The 24,945-nt window shown below is 39.8% G+C and overlaps 1 protein-coding gene and 1 pseudogene across 3 annotated transcripts in view; both read left to right on the forward strand.

The window, feature by feature from the left end:
- The window catches only part of LOC148037535 (putative calcium-binding protein CML11), a 260,777-nt pseudogene that overhangs the window by 107,352 nt on the left and 128,480 nt on the right, over positions 1–24,945 (forward strand).
- The window catches only part of LOC148037537 (uncharacterized), a 92,680-nt gene continuing 74,005 nt past the window's right edge, over positions 6,271–24,945 (forward strand). Inside the window, exons 1-4 of one of the 3 annotated variants that reach the window (XM_087676467.1) lie at positions 6,271–6,422; positions 6,576–6,704; positions 6,779–6,889; positions 8,503–8,617. The gene's annotated coding sequence lies outside the window, so the exon portion shown is untranslated. The remainder of the gene's footprint in view (positions 6,423–6,575; positions 6,705–6,778; positions 6,890–8,502; positions 8,618–24,945) is intronic. The other 2 variants (XM_087676465.1, XM_087676466.1) reach the window with 2 other exon arrangements.

Below are 24,945 nucleotides of genomic sequence, written 5' to 3' on the forward strand. Positions count from 1 at the left end.
GCCATTGGACTAAATGTCTCTTCATAATCCAAACCATATGTTTGACCATAACCTTCCCTTGTATCTCTCCCGGGAAGCATCAAATTTGCACTTGACTTCATATACCCACTTGCAACCAATTGCCTTCTTGCCATAAGGCAATTGTCTTGTTATTTGTTAGTGCATCCATCTCTTCATCCATAACATTCTTCCAATATTTGTTTCCAACTACCTCTTCAAACTAGGTAGGCTCAACATACAATACCAAGTGTGCATAATGCATCTTCATGAAGCCATTATATGTCAATCTGTCCACTAGATGCCTCAATCTGTTTGATCTCCTCAACTGTAGTACACAAGACGGTGTCTCGACCATTCTTGCATGTGGTGGAACATACTTTCCTATACTCTTTATCCCTGGAGTTCTTACATGTGGTATGTCAAACTCATCATCCATAGACTCGTCATCAAAACTTCCACCCATAGGCTTCTTCCCTTGTGCAATTTCTACTCTCTTTAGTGCACTCCTCAACTTGCCACTCCGTGGACTATAATTGCTAGTACTTTCTTCATGGTCTTGATGTCTAGAAATATCCTTAAGATGCTAATTTCTATGACTGTTATCTACTGTAATATTCTTTACATACCCATCATTATCACTACTATCATGGACATCTATGTCAACTGCAACATTTCGTTGATACCAAGACTCATATTTTCACTGAATCTCATATCCCTACTTATGTGAACCTCTTTAGTGACAAGATCATAATATTTGTAACCATTCTTCTCATGTGGATACCCAAGGAAAACACATTTAACATCTTTTAGTGCCATATTCTTCCTCAAATCATCAAGGGCATGTATATAATATATGCAACTGAACACCTAAGGTATGCAAGTATAGGTGTTCTGTCACACATCTTCTCATATGGAGACATATGATATGTCAAAGATATAGGTATCCTATTCATGATATGAACTATAGTATTGTATTGTCTCAACCTAATAACTCAAGGGCATATGCATATGATTCATAAAGCCCTTGCTACTTCTACAATAATCATGTTCTTTCTTTCTACCACACCATTTTTTTGTGGTGTATACCTACAAGAGATCTATCTTTTGATCCCATGGTCTCCCAAATAGTAAGAGAACTCCACCATTATTCAATCTTAAGCATTTCATATAGCCTCCAAATTACTTTTTTGCCATAGCCATAAACTCTAAAAACTTTTCAAATGCTTCAATTTTATGTTGCAAAAAATACACCCATGTGATCCTGCTAAAGTCATCAATGAAAGTGATATAGAACCTACATTTTCCACTCAAAGAGATATTTTGAAATGGACCCCAAATATCAGAATGTATCATTTCCAAAGGATAGCTACTCACTCTCCCCTTCTTTGCAAATGGGAGTCTAGACTACTTGCCAAACTGACAAGCCTCATATATGTGATCATAATTTACATACCCAAATTATAAATGTCCACGAACCACATGTCTAGACTACATCTGTTTAAGCCTTTGCAAATTCACATGTCCAATGCTTCTAGGCCATAGTTCTATATCTTTATCTAGTCCATGCCTTGTTTAAACATACATAGAGCTCTAAATGATGGGAGCTCCTACATCCAAAGCAAATAATCTTCCTTTATTTTAACCACGAGCAATAAGTTTGCCATTCATGAACTCCTCAATGAAACAACCATACTTGTTGAACCTTAATTACAATCCTTGACTAGCCATTTGACCAACTAAAACCAAAATTTAGTGATAGTGGGCACATATAAAACATCACCAAGATTATTTTCAATTTTATATCTAGTCACCAAAGGCACACTTCCAATGTGAGTTATCTTATGTAGTGTATTCTCCTATAGCCACATACTCTTCAATTTGCATTACAACTAACCATGCATCAAGGGGGGCATTGTTATAATATTTGATACGTATGGGAACTAGTTCGAAGAGGATTGATAGACATGTGGATGGATGAGTTGGCATCAAAAAAAGAGGCTACCTATAATGTATGAAATGTATCCCATAGGCAAAGTGAAGGGAGAGTGTCCAAGCTAAAAAGCTATAAATTCATGTGCTTGCTCAACCATAAATCAATCAATATTTTAATCCTGCATACATTCTTATATTGAATGGCTCTCTCTTATATCAACTATAATTTCTTTAGGACATAGGATGGGCATTGATAGTTTGAGTGTCGAAAGGCTCAAGTATATAATGCTCAAAAGCAAGTAGATAAGTGTACGGTATCGATGCCTTCGATGAGCATAGTTGGGATAGAAGAACTTTTAAACCACATAGTTACTCAAAAAAAAGTGTCAAGCCCACACTAGCTCAACCAACAATAGTTCCATGGTCTAAATGGAAAGCTCTATAGCATCAAGTTGCAGAATGGTTTGTTATGGCTCTTGTGGCAATGTCAGATCGAGTTCCCATTCCGATTGAATTTCTCACTTTGGTGTAGTAGCAACTAGATGGGATTGATTTTGATGGATATTGCTAGCCCATCAAATATGGGAGGTGATATTTTGTCTCAAGAACCAGTTCTAAAGATTCTCATTCTTCTCTTGATGTTAGTTTGACCATGTATAGCATTGATAGATATGGAGGATGATGTAGACACTATGGCTTTAGTACCATCTGATGTGGCCGCAATCTTATGGCTAGAACGGGTGTTTGAGGTCTAAGTATAGAAGGTGACTTGAGTGACTGAGAATGAGTTAGTTGAAAACAAATTTAGTAAAAATTAATGCCAAGCTTGATGTAGAATTGGGAGTAGTTGATTGCCTCACTCAAAGAAATCTAGATGCATGGCAATGGGGACATGAAGGGATTGGATCCAGATTTTAATCAACATCATATTCCATAAATCCAAAAAGCCATTCCAATCTAGATGTAGAGGTATCAAATGAATCCACACATGGAAAAGTTGGTGAAGAAAGGGTTTGACTGGTTGCTTCAAGTGGGAGTCATTGCTCCAATTGATTGGGCTGAGTGGATTACTCCAATTGTGATTGTGCCTAAAAGTAATAATAAACTTTGGATCTGTGTGGACTATTAGAAGCTAAATAAGAACAAATTTCCAACTCCCTTCTCTATCCACTTGGATGGCATTTTGGATGAACTAGCGGGATATGATATATATTTCTTCCTTGATTTTAGTAGGTATAATTAGGTTCAAGTGGCCCTAGAAAGCTAGCTGAAAAAAGCTCTCATTATCACTTGGGGAGTGGTTTACGCATAATAATGTGTTTTTATGCAAAATCACAAGGTGAGAGTCAAGGTATGAGAAAGCACTCAATCAGCTTGGGCCTCAATAATTGGTAGTACCACAAGACTTAGGAATAGAGTAACCTTAACACTTGGGCCAATCTCACCTCTCTAATTTCCAAAGTCTTGGTGTAGCTTGAGATGAAGAAATTGCATAATCAAGTTGAAGACAAACATGATTCAATTTGAGTAAGGGTCTAAGAATTGCAATCTTAAGCATGTAACACCCCACAAACTTGCACATCAAAAGAATCATTACTACATGCAATGAAACTTGTTGACTTTGAATCATTGAGTAAAACACCTAAAGTATTTTGGTTTCCCTCTCAACTGGCATAGTGCCAACACATTTGGCACCAGATCCATCAAACAATGACTTACTAACTTGAAGTATTCTCTTAGGCATTGGTGCTTCCCGAAACCCAAACAATAAGTACTTGATTTTACACATTGTCATGTGTTTTTGCATAAACTGAAAACCCCTAGTAATGTATCTCGTAGTTGGAACTTTTGTGCTTGGTTGTTTTTGTCACTATTTGTCTTGCTTTCACACTAATTTTTTTTTTTGTTTGCATAGACTAGGATTGCTTTTTATATTGTTTTTTAATCCTTTGTGCTTGAGATTTTGATTATCTTGGGCAAGTTTGGTGTTTTCTTAGATAAATTGGAGTTAGACTTAGTCTATAGCTGCTAGGTAGCTTGAATGAGGTATATTTTCTTGTGAATATTCTTGCACATCACAAGGATTTTGGTTTCACGAGCACTTCACATTGCACTTGTTGAATAACCACACTCGGGGTTGTCTCTTGATTTTCATCAATTACTTCCATGCTATGGGTTGAGTAAATACACATTGCACCATCCTTGAGCACTAGCATGGCATGACACTTGCATATGCAGTAAATCTTAGATGCATGTGCACTAGAGAGAGGATCTTTTATTGTGCATGCATAGTTCTTTGCAAGCATGAGAGTGGGATATTTGTCATTGAACTAGGAACCTCAGGCTGAGAGGAAAAGGTGGCTAGGCAAGTTTGAGGGTTGTGAAGGACTCCTCTAGCTATGAGATGGGATATCTATTTGGTCAACATCATGAGGACCAACTATTTTCCTAAGAGTTTGTGAGATTTGGATTGGTGGAGAGAAGTGCAATTGTCTTTCTTTCATTGTGTGATGAGAGGTGAGGTTAAGTTTTTTAACTTAAAGAAGGAATTGTATTTGCATCCTACATAATGACACACTGGCACTTGTAGACGGGCTAGTCTTAATCTTTATCAATGCATCTATTTTTTGTGTGTGCTACATTGCTTGTGTAATTACATAGCATTGATTTTGGCTTTGCATTTCTTCAAGATTATGTGTGACTAAGCATGGAGTTCATTTACAAAGCACGTTTTTTGGATAGGACACATTGTATGAAACCAAAAGCAGGTACACTATGAAAATCATTTTCTATTTTAAAGACATGAGGCTTTGTTTGGGATTGGTGAGTATAAGGCTACTAACAAGGAAGCTTTGCAAGAAGCCATCTTCTTGCTTGTAGACTTTTCCAATGCATTGTGATGTAGGCTTAGTTCTAAATGCCCTTGGGAAGCATGCATACATTTCCTAAGAATTTTATTATGAAACATGGGAAACAATTGGGATACTATTATCTACTCAAGCAAGAGTTGTTTCTTCAGTAGTAATTATGTGTTTTGATATTGGATGTGTGTGTGTGTGTGTTTTAGAGACACTGATTTTGCATATTAAAAAGGCAAATACTTGAAAAGATGCTTGGAAAATCGTTGAAAAGATATATGGCATATGCATGGAGGTAAGGAAAATAAAGCTAAAGCGGAGGTTGCATGGTGCATGGCAAGGAAATAGAAGCATCGGTGATTATGTGGTAGAATTAAATAGGTTGTAGAATATCTTACTTCAGTAAATGCACTAGTTGATGATGATGATTTAGCGTCCATGACTCTAAATGGACGCTAAATTCTAATTTGGAAATTACATTTAAATCAAGTAGGGAATTTTGAAAGATAATACTGATGGTGATTCTAATGGTGACAATATCTTCAAACAAACAATAAAGCCCTAGTGTTGTTTTAACGTTTGTCAAGCCCTGCTCTTCTACCATAGGCTCTCATGGAGGCATAGAAGAAGACATACTATCTCTATCCAATCATGCTATTTGTTGTCATTGGACTAGACAATCATTAAAATGCACACAATAGTGGTTGCCTTGGTTGGAATGAGCCTTCATAAAGTACAACCAATCTACACTAGTCTTAAGTAGGCTTGCATGGCATGTTCTCTCTCAACTTGGCAAGTGGCCTACCTTCCTATGTAGTCTAAGCCTTTAGATTATAATTTTCAATATATTGAAATTCAATGAGAATAATGATAATTGTTGTCCTGAACCGCTATCCATCCACATTTAACATGTTAAGCCCTTTGAGCTTGAAAGTTATTCCAATTCTCATTAACCTTAGTCTAGACAAATGTTTAATTATTCCTAGTTTGAATGATAGCACAAGTCATTTATAAGGATCCATTCAATGTCCAAGACCAAGATTGTCCCTGTGCATCCATTATTTCTTGTTTAACAATAACTTATGACAACTTTTACCAATGTTCCCTACTACCCAACTTGGGTTTTGGATTATCACCTTACCAAAATGAGCTTGCCCTTCGAGTGTGAGTGTGTAATACATAACTTAATTATGCCAAAGCAACCCAATAAAAATACATGTCAATGGTGGGGAATATGAGAATGGGAAAGAAAATAAGGGGAGGGAAGGAGGGGGTGTGTCGAAGAGAGGGTGTGAAGGGAACATAACATAAATGCTCATTGATACCAATAAGTTTGAAGAGAGAGAGAGAGAGAGAGAGAGAGAGAGAGAGAGAGAGAGAGAATGTGTGTGTGTGTGTGGGTGGGGGGGGGGGGGGGGGGGCGATAAGGGTGCGTGTGCTTGCGGATGTGCATGTGTGCACTATTCTCAATGGAAAGACTTTGGAAATTACATTTAATTTGATCGCCCCTTTGGAAAGGTCTGTCCAGCCTTGAGTTTATCTTCACTTGAAGTGATTTTGAGAACTTTTAAGCCAGACGAGTTCTCTCCAGAACCCGTCCGACCTGACGTGTTAGCTGCTATAAATGCGGAGGTAAGTTATTTTGCTTTTCTTTTCTCTCTTTGGAGTTTGAAAATGATTTGATGGAATCTAAATTACTTCTTAAGCTGGTGAAAATGAACTAGTACTTGGAGAAATTTGTGTTTCTGGTGTGTGAGACATTTTGAGTGGATTGTCATGTGATAGAGAGCTGCAGTGGATACAAGGCTTGCTGTTTCAGAAAGAATTGTAGCGAGTCGGCCAGGCCTGCTTTTTGAAGGGCTGGGCCCGTCACCATTGAAGTGTATATATTTCACATGGGCGTCATTTTGACGGGTAGAGTTAAAATCTGCAAGTTAAATTTGATACAAGTTACTAATTAGCTTGGGCTGAATCCTAATAACCTGCAGATTGAGCTTTGAAGTTTGGAGCAATGAGGGTCAGGAGGACTGAAGTTTGAGACTCAAGAGTCGAGAGCCTCTTGGCCCCTGGGGCCTGGACTATGTTCAACCTCAAATAAGGTACGTTCAGTCTTGCACTGACTCCTAAGTTCACTTCTGTTACACGATGCAAGTGGATGCATTATGCAACTGTTCAGTGTCCACTGTTACCCACATTGCCAAGTCCAAACTAGATTATCTCTTGGCACTTGCACCTCGATTAATGGTGCTTCTAATGTCGAACGTAAAGGGGGGAATCTGGAATCTGGATTCTGGACTCTGGAGAGTCGGAGACTCGAGACTCAGAGAACCATAGTCTTTGTTGAAGGCTGAAGCCAACGAGGAGAGACCTCAAACAACCCTTGGGCCCTGCTGCTGGTCCAGCCGCCTACTGTCTACCTACTCCCAAGTTCCAACCCCTAACTTGTGGCCCGTGGGTTGGAAGTTGGAACTTGCTACTAGCTAGTAGCTACAGGCTACAGTGGGATAGCGTATTGGCATATTGCCATTGGCCAATAGAGACCTCAGACGAGGATGGGAAACTCGAGAGAAGGGGAAGCGTACTGCCAATAGATCCATCATTCGAGGATGGGGAAGAAGGGTAGGTAGACCGTAGCAGCATAGTGCATTGCTGTGGCTGGCAGGGTTTGTGGAGGCCCGAGGGGGAGAAGGGGGAGCCTAGATGCGGTAGGGGGCAAGAGTAGGTTGCAAGAACTTGCAACTTGCAAGTTTCCAGGCCGTGCTTGAAGAAAGGCCGAGCCTCGAAGGCCAGGCCCAGCCGCCCAAGTTCGAACCCCCGAAGACTGAGGGGAGTCGGGACGACATGGCCTTGGAGTCGGGACTCGGGACAATACGCTATCCCGCTGTAGCCTGTATGACAATACGACACGGCCTTGGAGTCGGGACAATACAGGTGCAGAGGGAAGTAAGGCCAACTTCCAAGGAGGTGAAGGCTGAAGCTTGCTCAATGCTGCCTGAGGCTGGGGGGCAAGCTGCAACAGGCCGTAGACGGTAGGAGCTTGGAGGGAATCATGACTTCGTGAGGTTGGGGGGCAGCAAGCCGCACTGTGCAGGAGGGACTCGGGAGTCCGTGACTGGGGAGTCGGGAGGCACTGCCACTCTGCGAGACAGAAATCAGGATGATTTGACCTATTACTTTGATTGTAATGGTCTAAATTCCAATCGTCCATGCCACATGGAGAGAGAGAGAGAGAGAGAGAGAGAGAGAGAGAGAGAGAGAGTGTGTGTGTGTGTGTGTGTGTGTGCCTAATGCCCAATGCCCACTCTGGCCCTTGCAAGTTGCCACTGCTCACCATGGTTTTAATTTTTAATGAGCCTATTACAATTTACATTTATTTATTGAAACAATTGTAAATTGTAATGAATTGATTGATTGAGAGAGAGAAAAAAAATAAGAAAGAAAAAATTGCCCAAGCCTCACACTAATCTTAAGATAGAGAAAAAAATACGTAAAGGAAGAAATATATTATGTGATCCTTGCCGCTATCATTCAATAAGTGAGAGTTTATTATTTATAATACTAGTTTATTGTTTATTGTTTATTAAGAGACTCATAAGGTGATTATTGGTGATTGTTGAGTTGTATAAGTAATTGATAGATGTATATGGGCTCTAAATGATTATAGGTTGTAAACACAAGTGTATCTAAATTTAATGTGGTCTTCATCTTATAGGAGTTTCCATTGGATATTGATGGTAAGCTTTTGAGGATAGTGACTTTGTGGGGAGGAGGTAATCCATAATCTCAAAGGGCTTTGACTATACGATATTCTTGCTTTTGAGATCAAGGTACGCGATCTAATTTTTATCACTTTATTTTTTAAGCATTATAATAATAGTTCGTGCAAATTAATGCTTTACAATGTATGTGTTTTAGTATAGATTCTCAATGGCACCCAAAACAATGAAAAGGCAAAAGACTCTGAAAGCAATGTTTGGTTGGGTAGCTCCCTCTCCGGCTCTTGAGGAAGCTACTACTTGTCCTCTTGATTTTGATCTTAATGATGATTTGCAAGAGGATTTAGATATGCATGGCTTGGAAGGGTCATCTTCGACACAAAATGCAAGTAATATGCATGGCTTGGAAGGGGAACCTTCTTTAGGAAATACAAGTATTGCTTCAAATGCCGAAGGAGAGTAAAAACAAGGTTCAATAAGAAAATTTAGAGCCCAATGGAAAGAAAAGTTTCCTTGGCTCAAATATGTTTTGCGGGATGGCGAAAAAGGAGTTATGAAATGTGAATGGTGCGAAATGTACAAAGTATCCGGTCCATGGGGTATAGGAGATGGATGTATTACTATGCAACATGATGTGATCAAGGTACATGCTTTGTCTAGTGGCCATAAGATGGCAATGGCCAAGTACACTTGTGCAGTGGAAAAGAAAGCAAAGCCAATTCCAGTGCACATTGCATCAATAGATGATGCAAATAAGGCAAGGATCATCACTACTATGAAACTAATGTATTATGTTGCGAAGAAGGACAACTCAATAGCCTCATTTGAAGATCTTTGTGACTTGGCTATGTCTCTAAATGTTCCAAATATGCCAAGGACTACAGAGTACTCTTTTTATACAAGTCAATATGCAGGCATTGAGTTCCTTTCGGCAATGTCAAGTCAGTTGTTGGAAATGCAGATTGCATCTATGCTAGAATCTCCATATTTCTCAGTGATGTTGGATGAGAGTACGGATAGAGGACTTGAGATACATTTGATAGTATATGGTACTTATCTTGCATGCAAAGGTGTGGGATGTAAGCAGTCAAGTTTTATGGGTATTATGACACTGGCAGATGGAAAAGGAAAGACCATCTATGATGCTTTGATGCGGTTTCTTGATGCAAGAGGTCTATCCAAGCAAAGAATGATTAGCTTGGCAACTGATGGAGCATCATGTATGGTTGGTCATGAGACAGGGGTTGTTGGGCTTCTTAAAAAAGACTTGCCAAATTTAATAGGAGTGCACTGTATTGCACATCGAGAAGCTTTGGCTGCTGGAGATGCTTGCAAAATATTTCAAGAGCTTCTATTCATAGAGAAGCTTGCAAACAAAGTATACTCATGGATCAATAACTCATCCAAAAGAAACAATGAATTGATGTCACTTTTAGAGATTATGCAATTAGATGCATATTGACCGTTACAAATTCATGCAATCAGATGGCTTTCACGTGGATAAGTCATGGAAAGACTTGTTGTCTTAATGCATGCCATCTTGATAACTTGGAAAAATGAAAAGTTGATGGATTGGTACAATAAAGCAAGGCATTTTGTTGTGCAATTTTGCATTCATATGATGGCCGATATCTTAAAAGAATTGAATTTCTTGAGTCTAAAATTTCAAGAAGAAATGGTAGATCTAACATCCATTGGAAGTGCTATTGATATGGTTATATCAAAGCTCAAGCATTGCTCATGAAACCAGCCTTCCTCCTCGGATAGGGTGGTACGAACTTGACTTAATACTAATTATAGCAAGCATAAAATTCACATAAACTGAAAATGCACACTTTACCACTTTAATCTTGGAGAATGGACAGCCTGTTGGCCCCAAAACTGGCGCCCCTTGTACTATTTCTTTAGCTTTTATTACAAATGGATGGAGTATAACTAAGATTCTCTGATCCCCTGCACTAATCCAAGTGCCTCTCGCTGTCAAAACTGACCAGTGAGCCTTCAAATCAATTTGCCGCTTGGTTTGCTTGGGGAATTGGCCTTCATCTTGCTCCTTGCGAGACAAATTTAGCCCCAATTTGAGATTGGTTGGCTGGCCTCTTGAATCTCCTTTCTTTAATTTCAGGTGCTGGAATTTGAGCCCTAGACCCTCAATTCTGAGCACGCATCCCAAGGTGGTTGTCAAATTGAGATAGAGAAAGGCTCAACTAGTTTAGCTCCATCCTTCAAGCAAAGGTAAGGGTATTTCTTCCAATACTTCTTCTCAAGTTGGTTACCCTTCCTACAATATGGGCATTTACACTTCTCTAAATATGTGGCAAAGATCAAAGAAAACTCCTAGTTCTTAGCTTGCTTCTTCTTCTTGTTCTTGGCCTTCTTGTTTTCCTTCTTGTTTCTCCCTCCCAAATGCGTAGTAAAAGCTTTAGTAAAGCTAGATCCATTGTCTCCTATCTCCTTGAATCGATCTTCATGCTCCAAAAGAAACAAAGTTAACTGCCCTCCACAAAATAGTTTTCCAAGACCTGGAGGTAAGCAAACTTGTATAGAAGACATCATACTTGGGAGATGGAAGATGAGTGATAAAAAGCATCACCATGTCCTTTGATAAAATAGTCCTACCATGGGATGCAAGCTCACCCCGCAATTCCTCCATCTTGCTGATAAGATTTTTCATAGAAGGAAAATTATCAATAAGAAGCACCGGAGGTTTCTTCTTTGTATGGTAATGCAGTGGGCAAAGGTCTTTTACTGAATAAAGGGAAGAGAGATTCCACTATGGTCCAAAGTCGGCACACATGCACAAGGACAGAATCTTGCAAACTCATAAATATAGAATCGAACTCAAGAATTGAGACAATCCCATAGGGCTGCTTGGTCCATAGTAGAACCAATGCAAGGATCCTCCATTGGACGAGAAATAGGGGTGGTAATAAATGTCCACAAGTCGAAGGTATCAAGAATACACTCCAATTTGCATGACCAAAGGAAGTAGTTTGTACTATCAAGTCAATCTTCTTTGGGTATAGAGGGAAGAACCGGCACCTATATTGAAGGTTCCATAATGGCTGTGCAACAATCGGATATACGAGCCCTATATGAAACATATAGAGAAGCACAAGGAAAATGAGATCACTTCGATCTTCTAGATCTATCAGAGTGTTGATCTCTGGAGGATTGTGGCTCTAATCTACAATCTTCAAGTTGCTTTTCACTGCAACTTGACTCATGAGAATGTCGATCTTCAAAAGAATGGACGGACTCTTTATCAATGTCATCAAACCTATCAAACCAAGAATCCATAACTGAAACCAGCCTTCCTCTTTGGATAGGGTGGCTGAACCTAATCAAGCACTTAATTACAGCAACTAATAACTGAGCATAAACTAAAATACACAATTTACCTTAATAATCTTGGATATTGGACACCCTATTGGCCCCAAAACTTACGCTCCTTTCAGTATTTCTTTAACTTTGATTGCTAATAAAATGAGTACAAGCTGAGATTCCACAATCTCCTTTGCTGTACCAAAAGTCCCTTGCTGTAATAACAATCACCAAAGCAATTCGGGCCATGTGCCCCTTGACTTTTCACCCCGAACTTGCACAATTGGAACCACAAACTAGCCAAATGCTGCCCCAATTTACAATGAATGGGCTAGCATCTAAATTCCTTGATAATTACATGAATTTCACGTTTTCAATTTAGTGTACAATGTCTTCTCCTATTGGCACGGAATTTTTGTAAAAATTTAGGATTTATAGCAGAGACCCTCCTGCTGTCCACCAAATATGGCTAAGATCTACTCCAAATGATTGAGAAATACTGAGATCTTTTGAGAAATTAGTGGAGAAGATGAGAGAAAGCCAAGATGAGAGAGAGATCTAATTTTCTTTGCAAGAAAACCATAAAATATGCATGTTGCTTGCTCTACTTTGCATTTAATTTAGTCACCTGCTATCGGGCACCTCCAAAATGTTGTCACCTGATCAACAATGCTGTTGCCAGTCCCTAGAAAGTGTCTCCTTGCTGTCCCCCACCTGGTAAGGCCCCCCAGATGGTTGCCTTTTGCAGCAAATTGCTGTTCTCTGATAAAAAAATGGACCATCAGCTCCCTCTCTCTCTCTCCCAAGCTGTAAACTAACTGAATGGCTAAAACCTAGCCCCCAAAAACGTTTTCTTAGTTTGCATGGGCATTCTTTGCCAAGTAGTAGCCTTTAAAATCCATTTTTCAGTATTGTCCAACCATTTAATTAATTGTAAAAATTAAATAATCTTGAAAATTAATTTCAGCCCTTCAGACCCTGCCCAAAATGAAATGTGCCTATCCATAATTAAATTGGCTAGGCCATTTGCAATCTGGAGTAGCTTCCAACCTTCACTAACCCTTAGATTTGATTCAATTAATTAATTAATGCTTGTCCCTAGTATCACCACTGACACTTATTGGCCAAATAACTATCCTAGGGTTAAAACTGACATCCACTGACCCCCAAAGCCTAGCTAGCATAACTTATCACAACTTTTTCCTTTGATATCCACTACATCCTCGAGGTCCTTGGCCTGTTACCATGAAATAACTACCATGTGCATCACATATGCTAAACAACCTTGCACACTTGATTAATAACTTAATCAAATGTTATCAACAAGATTAAAGCATCTTAAAATTTCACGTCCCCGTCACGAACCTCCCCCTTGAAATCCGTGCAATCGTCCTCAATTACAATACATTATGCTAAAACAAAAGCATACTACATTGGAATTGCCATAAGGCATCACAATCACAATATTGGCCATTGTTATCTAACCATGTTGTATGCCCCAAAGCTTACTGAAATTTCCAACCTACATAAATATCAAATAATAATGAGAAATAGTCCAAAATTGCTGCTAGAAACCTGTTGGATGCATGCATAGCTCATGTTTATTAACTATTCAGACTTCAAAACCGTAGTAAAGCATGTTCTCAATATGAACCATGGCTGAAACTGTCAATGGCATTTACTAACATGTTGTCCATGGAACCAGTTGTAAACCATTGAAAACTGAGCATAATCTATTCATAAACTAATCACTTGCTGATCTGAGAACTAATCACAAACTACTACAAACGTGAGCTCAAACTGATTGAAAAACTGATCAGCAATTGATGCAAAAACTGCTGCAAAAATGATCCCAAAGTAACCATAACCGGTTCTCAAACTAATTAAAAAATTGAGCTTTTGCTTTCTCAGATTGATCATCTATCTACGAATGAAAGGAGGATGAGAATTTTAGCATGGTACCTATATTCTTAAACAACCTCTTCCAAAATAAATTGGTCATCCAAGGGTCTCAATCATTGACAATTGACTCTAGCATACCATGATACTTAAAGATGTGCTACAAAAACAATCGTGCCATATGATGAACCTTTATTTTCTTCCTCACTGAAATGAAATGGGCTTGTTTGCTAAACTTACAAATGATAGTCCATATCCTGTCATTCCTCATAGGTGTCCTAGGAAGCTCAAAAATAAAATCCATTGCAATGCTCTGCCAAGGCCTATCTAGAATAGACAAGGGATGCAACAAACCCAACATCTTTTGCCTATCATGCTTTATCTTCTGACATACGATGCATGTGCTGACAAACTGCTCTACATCATGCCTCAAACTGGCCAATAAAAGAAATGCTCTACTGCCTTAACTGTGGCATCAATACCTCTCATATCCTACATACGGATGAGCATGACTTTCAACGATAACAATGGGCCTTAACTACTTTGTGACACACAGTTATCCACACACTATCAAAAATCCATCTCTTAGCACAAAGTGTTCATGCCTCTAGCCATTGCTAAGCTGATCATAAACATAAGCAAAGTTCAAATTGGCAATATATAGCTCTTTCAATGTATCCAACTCAATATAATAAACCGTGCTGATGGTCGAAGAGTCTAATAGATGTATTACATGTGTCATCAATCACAAAAAAATTAGTGTATGTTGGCCAAATGGTAGAGCAAGGGTTATGAACCCAGACATACTTTACCTTCTATCCCAAAAGCTTGATCTTCCTTCAAGCGAAAAAACACTTCTTCGGATTGAGTTGACCTCCCAATGGATCAAGCTTCCCTAAAACCATATCAAGTTTCTAACAATGCAATACACAAGTGTTATCCACAAAGACCTTCAAAAATTTATTAAGGAATTGAGCAAATACTTCATTCAACCTCCTCTGACATTGCAGGTATTTTACCAGTCCCACTTGGGCTGAAGGTTTGGCTTTTTAGTTCCTATCTTGGTGATGTTGCCTCCATCAGCATGGAGGTGGACATAGTATCTTCTCTCTCGAGCTGTTTTTATCAAAGATCCTGTTTTGATGGCATAAAAGATTCCATTTCTTCCATAGTTCTTTTTTCAATTACCTCCAGTTGCCCAATATTCCCCTCTTTCCCCTTCCTCATTTAACAAAAGCATACCCACATCATCATTGTTGCTATTAGATCCACTAACTCTGTCTTCATTGCTCTCTTCTTCCTCGCTAGTTGTTTACTCTTGTTCTTCTTGCTCTCGTTCCCCCTCTACAAGACTTTTTGTGATCATGTTAAACTTCTATAATACCCCCTTCCTATCCATGAGGGTAATTGTTCTCTTGCCCCAATTTTGTACAACATTAGCCTCTCTCAACCAAAGTCTACCAAGAATAAGTGGGAAAGCACCCAACAAGCTAGCATCACATGACAATCCACTTTGGTACCCACACCAAAAACCCTTACTTCCAACCGCTCTAGAACACCCAAGCATTTTACTTTGGAGTAATTAGCCAATCAACTTCTATATCATAATTCTCCATTTAACTCAAGTCCTAATCTCCCTACACAAAGCTCAAGTTATAACACAAACTTAAGCTCCTCTGTCTATGTAAGCTTCATCAATGAACTACGCCTCATGCTATGCATCTATATCAAGGCAAATATCGGGTAAGTCTACAATAGAATGTGACTTAACAATACCTCTTCCTTTCTTCTCTTTAGGAGGATTCACAAGTCTCTTCCAATCCCTCCTTAGAAGAGCAACCTTTGATATCTCTACACAAACAAGGTGGGCTTGTGGTCTAACAAACCAGTCAAACATGCCCTCTAGAGTTGAGAATGATATTGGCTAAGATGGCTAGCCGATAGCAATATCAATCTAAGTTCGCCACTACCCCTAATTTTGTTGGTTGCCACCACCCTATCTCCCCTCTTGGGGATTACCCTGAAGGGAAGGGGTCTAATTCTTAGGTTTGGGTTATATACCTCTAGCCTTTAAGCAACACTCATTGTCAAAATGGTTAGTCTTTTGATAGTGTTGGCAACACTTATTTTTCTTAGGTACTTATTTTGATAGTCCCTTTTGAGAAGTGATTACTAGAGCCCCCTGTAAAGAGTGAATGGACACACTACCGAATAGTCAAACAGCCGAGCATAACGCATTAGCTAACACTCAAAGTTATGGAACATAGAGATGGTGGCCTATGAAATCACTTGTTGAACAAAATGAAAGTATTTCTTGTAAAGCTTGTTCATGGACAATGTAACCTAGCTTAGGATCCCCTATAGTGGAGAACTCAATCAGCAATCGCCACTATTCAACTAGCTTGACCTTAAGGTCATGCCAGTCCATGATCTTAAATTTTTGGAGCTCATGGTCACGATTGATACAATGGGTCATGTCTTGAACCTCATAATGGTCAATTAAGTGTTCCCAATGCTCAAATGCAAGGTCAAAATCTTATAACTATGAGTGGAATTCTATAAGCACCCCTTGCATCAACTCAACGATAGCTGAAGCATTATGTGCCTTCCAAGAACAAACAACCTCACGTGGAACAAGGGAAGGGTCTAGTTGGGTTCCCATCCCCTATACAATGTCCCCCAAGTTCTAGGAGACATGTCTTATCAGATTTGACCAAGTAATATAGTTAAGACTCATTGAAATGAGTCTTGCCAGTGAATGCATGCTTGGCTGATCAGAGCAGTAATTGGAGGCAGTCCACCCGACCAACCAAAGTTCTGTGGGTTTTCTACACTTGTGCACATTTAGTGTGATTAAGTTAATGAAAGGTTAAATGTTGATGCACATTGCACTTTCCATAGCTTAACAGACCTGTCCATAACACCATAGACTACTTCCTCCATGACTGCTCCACTGCTGATGTCTACCTTCCAGAGAATTACACTACTCTTTCAATTGCGAATGCAGGTTCTCTGACCTTCTACCACGCCATCTTGCTAGCTCCGGACTGCTGCATTTTCAGATTCTCCTACTGCACAGCTGTCCATCATCAAAACATTGACTTCCCAACCCAATTCGAACATCAAGTGCTGGCTGCTTGCTCACACTTAGGATCCGTACAAGTGTCAACACGCTCAACCTTGATGTTTGCAGAGTTGATGACTCAGTTTTCAGTTCCACACAGCCCAAACTGCCTTGTCAAGTGTCCTAGACCCCATGCTCCACCCTCGCCTTGGAGTCTTCACTCTTGTTTCCGCCACTTCTGCAATTGGCATTGGTCCTACCACTCCACCTTGATTCATAGTCTCATTTCTCACTTGTACAAAGTTCGTTGTATTCATCCTTTCATTTCTCATTCCATTTTTGTGTTCATTTGTTATTCACAAATTTTGTACTTGTAGTACAATTTGTTTGCCCTTTCTCCTTCTAATGTTATCAGAGACAAGTGCTCTTGATGCCTTAGCTAGTATGAGCATTTGGGCTACAAGAGGACACAAACTAATATTACGTGTCTAAGGTCTCTTCCATCGTGGAGGGAAGATTTCCATAACCTTCATCATCATAGAGTTCCTCATCATCAGAGCCATTCTACCTCCCGAGGGGGTTATCTCCATCCCTCCAAGCTTTGAGTGAGAGATGTAGGAAAGCCTATTCATGTCCATCTACCATGCCCAGCGTTCATTCTCCACACATTTCTCTCTATCTTTGGCTTCCCCTACTAGTAAGTATCTTTGATTCCACCTTAAATGATACTGGAGGGAGTTGCACCTCAGCCACAGCACTTTTACTGGCAAGATGACACATCATAGCTAGACACGATGGTAGCTTCCTGTGTTCTATAGAGTTTATACAGACATCAAATGCATCTTTTTGCTACATCCATTGTGCAGGTAGTACCAGCTATAGGTTACCTTCTTGGAGACCGAAGCCCATACCAATGTGTAACCTTGAAGAATCTAGAAAACAAACGTATCAGTCAAGCAAAATCAAAGTTTACATTTTGCTTCTATTGAACATGTGTTGGGTACATCCCTTTCTCTACACCCTACCCTTCCACCACAAAAACCTGTAGGACCAACCCTATTTACCTTTCCAGATATACCCTCTTCACATATTGGAGTCTTACCTTTAAAGGAATTTACCCAGCTTATGTCCTCAATGCTATTTACTCAGCCTATCGGTGTCTTAATGTCAGGCATTCCACTCATGCACAATCCATCTTATCCTCAGGCGAATCCATTGGTACTCACATGCTGGGAACTTCACTCTTGCATAGTACAATTGATGCTCAGTTTTCCGGGATTCTCACCCATGCCTGATCCATCATACCTCTACTTGCAGGCAGTCCTATTATAGGCGACTCCCACCTTGCACCAAGGTGCCCCTAACCCTTGTATGCTTAAAATAATTATTAATGATCGGTCATTACACTAATGGCTTAAAAACGTTGTTCTATTAGTATTCATAGGCTCGAATCCTAGTAAGTAACGTGCAGGTGTTATGGCAAGCTCAAAGCCTAGTAAGAGATACAATTGCCGGCATACGGAGAAAAGAATAACATGGAGAATCAGGTAATGTGGGCATAGACATATCTAACTATGAATAAGAGAAACAGCACGAGTGGAGGTGAAATACGAGAATGCATATCCAAAGGCATTCTAGAGTAGTAAGAACTCAGGATCCCTATGCACCAGGCTCGCAAGTATACTCGACCACAGGCATCATCATAAGCTATAATTGATCGCCATGCTCCATGCCCACTGCACAGCATATTGAGAGTTTAGACGATTCCATAACAATTAGTACAGCGTGTTCCGGCGCTGCATGCCATCTACAGAAATGGGGCTAGTTTACTTGGCAATGCAAAATTCCAGACCACAGAATAAACATGACAGATAAATCAGAAGAACTGTATCTACGTTAAACGCCAGCTCGCATAAAAATTGTGTACGTTTTAAAAAACATACTCATACACGAACAGTCCAGTGCATTCGCGCGACTAATGAAAGATTATAAAGAATTAGTATCCCCTCTAGACTCTAGAATTGACGAAGAAAGAAAACAGCTCCATGTGGGTGGCTAGATAGAGAGACAGACAGACAGACAGAGACAGAGAAAGAGGATAATACTCTTGACACATATTTTCTCTAACATGCTGGGTCAGTGGGTGGGTAGATAGATAGAGAGACAGAGAGAGAGCGGATAATCTTGACACGCATTTTCTTTGATATGGCAGACTCGTGAGTCGCTACTAGCTAGTTAGATTTCCACTCACAGTTATAAGATTTTGACCTTGCATTTGAGCATTGGGAACACTTAATTGACCATTATGCGGTTCAAGACATGACCCATTGTATCAATCGTGACCATGAGCTCCAAAAATTTAAGATCATGGACTGGCATGACCTTAAGGTCAAGCTAGTTGAATAGTGGCGATTGCTGATTGAGTTCTCCACTATAGGGGCTCCTAAGCTAGGTTACATTGTCCATGAACAAGCTTTACAAGAAATACTTTCATTTTGTTCAACAAGTGATTTCATAGGCCACCATCTCTATATTCCATAACTTTGAGTGTTAGCTAATGCGTTATGCTCGGCTGTTTGACTATTCGGTAGTGTGTCCATTCACTCTTTAGAGGGGGCTCTAGTAATCACTTCTCAAAAGGGACTATCAAAATAAGTACCCAAGAAAAATAAGTGTTGCCAACATTATCAAAAGACTAACCATTTTGACAATGAGTGTTGCTTAAAGGCTAGAGGTATATAACCCAAACCTAAGAATTAGACCCCTTCCCTTCAGTGGGTAATCCCCAAGAGGGGAGATAGGGTGGTGGCAACCAACAAAATTAGGGGTAGTGGCGAACTTAGATTGACATTGCTATCGGCTAGCCATCTTAGCCAATATCATTCTCAACTCTAGAGGGCATGTTTGACTGGTTTATTAGACCACAAGCCCACCTTGTTTGTGTAGAGATATCAGAGGTTGCTCTTCTAAGGAGGGATTGGAAGAGACTTGTGAATCCTCCTAAAGAGAAGAAAGGAAGAGGTATTGTTAAGTCACATTCTATTGTAGACTTACCCGATATTTGCCTTGATGTAGATGCATGGCATGAGGCGTAGTTCATTGATGAAGCTTACATAGATGGAGGAGCTTAAGTTTGTGTTATAACTTGAGCTTTGTGTAGAGAGATTAGGACTTGAGTTAAATGGAGAATTATGATATAGAAGTTGATTGGCTAATTACTCCAAAGTAAAATGCTTGGGTGTTCTAGAGCGGTTGGAAGTAAGGGTTTTTGGTGTGGGTACCAAAGTGGATTGTCATGTGATGCTAGCTTGTTGGGTGCTTTCCCACTTATTCTTGGTAGACTTTGGTTGAGAGAGGCTAATGTTGTACAAAATTGGGGCAAGAGAACAATTACCCTCATGGATAGGAAGGGGGTATTATAGAAGTTTAACATGATCACAAAAAGTCTTGTAGAGGGGGAACGAGAGCAAGAAGAACAAGAGTAAGCAACTACCGAGGAAGAAGAGAGCAATGCAGACAGAGTTAGTGGATCTAATAGCAACAATGATGATGTGGGTATGCTTTTGTTAAATGAGGAAGGGAAAAGAGGGGAATATTGGGCAACTGGAGGTAATTGAAAAAAAAACTATGGAAGAAATGGAATCTTTTATGCCATCAAAACAGGATCTACAAGAGAACTATGTTTTAAAGATGTTACATGTTGACTTTTCTTTTGCTGAATAGGATGTGGAGATATGTTAAGGTTTGCAAAAGAAAACACTGAGTCTACAACCATGGCTGAAACACAGAGAACTCAAACACAAAGGCAAAAACATAAAAATGCAAAATGTAAAATGCAAACACAAAAACAAATAGAGAAGAAAAATAACTTTGAAGGGAATGAATGAATGCTGTAGATAAAGGAAAGAGTCTACATGATTCTCAAGGGCAAAGCTGTCCAATAGCTGATGGCTCTTGTAGGAGTGGACTGAGGGAGTAGTTGGAGTGTGATGTCCATTGGAGACGGATCCGGAGTGCTATAACAAGTCGAAGCTGAAACAGTGCTGAGTATGGAAGGGCAGCAGGCTGGAAACCAAAAACGCAGTCATCTCTAAAGTTGGAATTGGTATACACAACCATGTAAATGCTCGAAGCTGATGGCAGCTGATCATTGGTAGTATTGGGAGACTGGGCAACAATTATAGGAGGAAGATTTGATGTAGAGCGACCCTTTATTGCAGTAAGTGCAAGCTATATGATGTTTGTTGGACAACAGGACGATAGCAGTGTGGACAAGGCGCTAAGGGCTGGTGATGATGTAGTAGTAGTTGCGATGGGCTGGACAGCCACTGGAGGTAGAGCTGATGGCTGAAACCTGCAAGACAAGGGATAGGGTGGAATTGTGGGTAGCCTGTCTACTAATAGATGAGAGGATCCTCCCAAATTAGAGTTTGGTTTATGGGACACAGACATTCTCAAGGACCATGCATTGTTTAATGAAACTTTGGGTAATTTACATGTTTTGGGACTCTTTTGAGGAGCTAATAAGTTTATAATGCTTTTTTAAGCTCAACACCCTCTCTCGGGCTGAAAACAGGAATTAGAAAGGGATTGCAAGTATAGCTCTAGCCCGTAATCACCCTCATGCGTCCCACCCCAAAGGAGCTAGGGCATTGAACAAAGGGTGCACATCAAGTGCACAGTGGTCTACCAAGACTATAGAGGTGATGGTTATCTTACATTGGGAACCCAAAGAGTCACCCCAGAGAGGCCAAGGCATCAAACAAAGGCGCTTGTTGGTTGCCCAATGGCCTAATAGGACTTGCAAAGGCAAATGGAACCACTTTGGACTTTTTCTATTGAGATGTTGTGCAGCCTATTAAGTATTGTGCCTCAATGGAAGAATGGGTGAAGAAGTATGGAGGTGTGGTGAGATAAGAGAGCCGTTGGTGGAAACAACTCAAGATTTGTTGAAGGATGCTCTGTGGGAATGCGCATGTAGCAAGTACCACTCGGACAATATCTCTTGTGGGGAAATTGTTCACTTTTGCCAAGCACCCTTTTACAAAGATAGTGTTGATCTTGCAGTGCAAAGGGTAGGTATAATAACAAAGGTAGGCTGATGTTGAAGATAAAATGTTGAAACTTGTAAAATACCAAGAAAGGGTAGGAACTTCCTCTCAACCATAAATGGCGATGCTGAAGGAGAAAGATAAACTTGCTTTCAGTCTTCGTGTGGTGCCAAGAACCATGATGAAGGATGAGGTTGATGATGAAGGTAGACTTGACACCTTAGTCGAATAGCCAAAGGAGAATTAGCCATTTGGATATGCGAAAAATGCATGTACTCGATCTTGAGAGAGGGCTCTTGTATTGACCAAGTGGTGTAGGCAAGCTTGAATCTCAACCTTGGGATATGGCTACAATGCTATTCGAGGATTGCTAATATATTAGTCCACCATGCAAATGGATCTAATAGATGAAGAGAGAAGGCTTGACACTCCCCAACAGGAAGAACAAGGGAAGAGTTAGCCACAGGCTAGTCGAGATTTGCATGTACTCAATCTCGAGAGATGGCTTCAATGCTGACCAAGTGTCATAGATATGCCTGAAACTTAACCTGGGGAGATGGCTCCTATGCCAATCAAGAATGTGAAGGCACAACCACCAAGGTAGCAGTCTACTTGAATGAATAAACAAACTAGGAGTGTAGTAAATGATGCTTAAATGATAAAAACAGCTCAACTGAAAGGAAAGAAAGACAGATGCTAAGATAAGGGAAAAGGATGCCCAATCTCGAGAGAGAAGATACTATGTCCATCTCCATGCTGATGGAGGCAACATCACCAAGATAGGAACTAAAAAGCCAAACCTTCAGCCCAAGTGGGACTGGTAAAATACCTGCAATGTCAGAGGAGGTTGAATGAAGTATTTGCTCAATTCCTTAATAAATTTTTGAAGGTCTTTGTGGATAACACTTGTGTATTGCATTGTTAGAAACTTGATATGGTTTTAGGGAAGCTTGATCCATTGGGAGGTCAACTCAATCCGAAGAAGTGTTTTTTCGCTTGAAGGAAGATCAAGCTTTTGGGATAGAAGGTAAAGTATGTCTGGGTTCATAACCCTTGCTCTACCATTTGGCCAACATACACTACTTTTTTTGTGATTGATGACACATGTAATACATCTATTAGACTCTTCGGCCATCAGCATGGTTTATTATATTGAGTTGGATACCTTGAAAGAGCTACATATTGCCAATTTGAACTTTGCTTATGTTTATGATCAGCTTTGCAATAGCTAGAGGCATGAACACTTAGTGCTAAGAGATGGATTTTTGATAGTGTGTGGATAACTGTGTGTCACAAAGTAGTTAAGGCTCATTGTTATCGTTGAAAGTCATGCTCAACCGTATGTAGGATATGCGCGGTATTGATGCCACAGTTAAGGCAGTAGAGCATTTCTTTTATTGGCCAGTTTGAGGCATGATGTAGAGCAGTTTGTCAGCACATGCATCGTATGTCAGAAGGTAAAGCATGATAGGCAAAAGATGTTGGGTTTGTTGCATCCCTTGTCTATTCTAGATAGGCCTTGGCAAAGCATTGCAATGGATTTTATTTTTGAGCTTCCTAGGACACCTACGAGGAATGACAAGATATGGACTATCATTTGTAAGTTTAGCAAACAAGCCCATTTCATTTCATTGAGGAAGAAAATAAAGGTTCATCATATAGCACGATTGTTTTTGTAGCACATCTTTAAGCATCATGGTATGCTAGAGTCAATTGTCAATGATTGATACCCTTGGATGACCAGTTTATTTTGGAAGAGGTTGTTTAAGAATATAGGTACCATGCTAAAATTCTCATCCTCCTTTCATTCGTAGATAGATGATCAATCTGAGAAAGCAAAAGCTCAAATTTTTAATTAGTTTGAGAACCGGTTATGGTTACTTTGGGATCATTTTTGCAGCAGTTTTTGCATCAATTGCTGATCAGTTTTTGCAATCAGTTTAAGCCCTCGTTTGTAGTAGTTTGTGATTAGTTCTCAGATCAGCAAGTGATTAGTTTATGAATAGATTATGCTCAGTTTTCAATGGTTTACAACTGGTTCCATGGACAACATGTTAGTAAATGCCATTGACAGTTTCAGCCATGGTTCATATTGAGAACATGCTTTACTACGGTTTTGAAGTCTGAATAGTTGATAAACATGAGCTATGCATGCATCCAACAGGTTTCTAGCAGCAATTTTGGACTATTTCTCATTATTATTTGATATTTATGCAGGCTGGAAATTTCAGTAAGCTTTGGGGCATACAACATGGTTAGATAACAATGGCCAATGTTGTGATTGTGATGCCTTATGGCAATTCCAATGTAGTATGCTTTTGTTTTGGCATAATGTATTGTAATTGAGGACGATTGCATGGATTTCAAGGGGGAGGTTCGTGACGGGGACGTGAAATTTTAAGATGCTTTAATCTTGTTGATAACATTTGATTAAGTTATTAATCAAGTGTGCAAGGTTGTTTAGCATATGTGATGCACATGGTAGTTATTTCATGATAACAGGCCAAGGACCTCGAGGATGTAGTGGATATCAAAGGGAAAAGTTGTGATAAGTTATGCTAGCTAGGCTTTGGAGATCAGTGGATGTCAGTTTTGACCCTAGAATAGTTATTTGGCCAATAAGTGTCAGTGGTGATACTAGGGACAAGCATTAATTAATTAATTAAATCAAATCTAAGGGTTAGTGAAGGTTGGAAGCTACTCCAGATTGCAAATGGCCTAGCCAATTTAATTATGGATAGGCACATTTCATTTTGGGCAGGGTTTGAAGGGCTGAAATTAATTTTCAAGATTATTTAATTTTTACAATTAATTAAATGGTTGGACAATACTGAAAAATGGATTTTAAAGGCTACTACTTGGCAAAGAATGCCCATGCAAACTGAGAAAACGTTTTTGGGGGCTAGGTTTTAGCCATTCAGTTAGTTTACAGCTTGGGAGAGAGAGAGAGGGAGCTGATGGTCCATTTTTTTATCAGAGAATAGCAATTTGCTGCAAAAGGCAACCATCTGGGGGGCCTTACCAGGTGGGGGACAGCAAGGAGACACTTTCTAGGGACTGGCAACAGCATTGTTGATCAGGTGACAACATTTTGGAGGTGC

The sequence above is a fragment of the Lygodium microphyllum genome, chromosome 4, assembly GCF_053477565.2.
Source record: "Lygodium microphyllum isolate KBCC chromosome 4, Lygodium_microphyllum_v1.1.10, whole genome shotgun sequence".
NCBI classification, from domain to species: domain Eukaryota; kingdom Viridiplantae; phylum Streptophyta; class Polypodiopsida; order Schizaeales; family Lygodiaceae; genus Lygodium; species Lygodium microphyllum.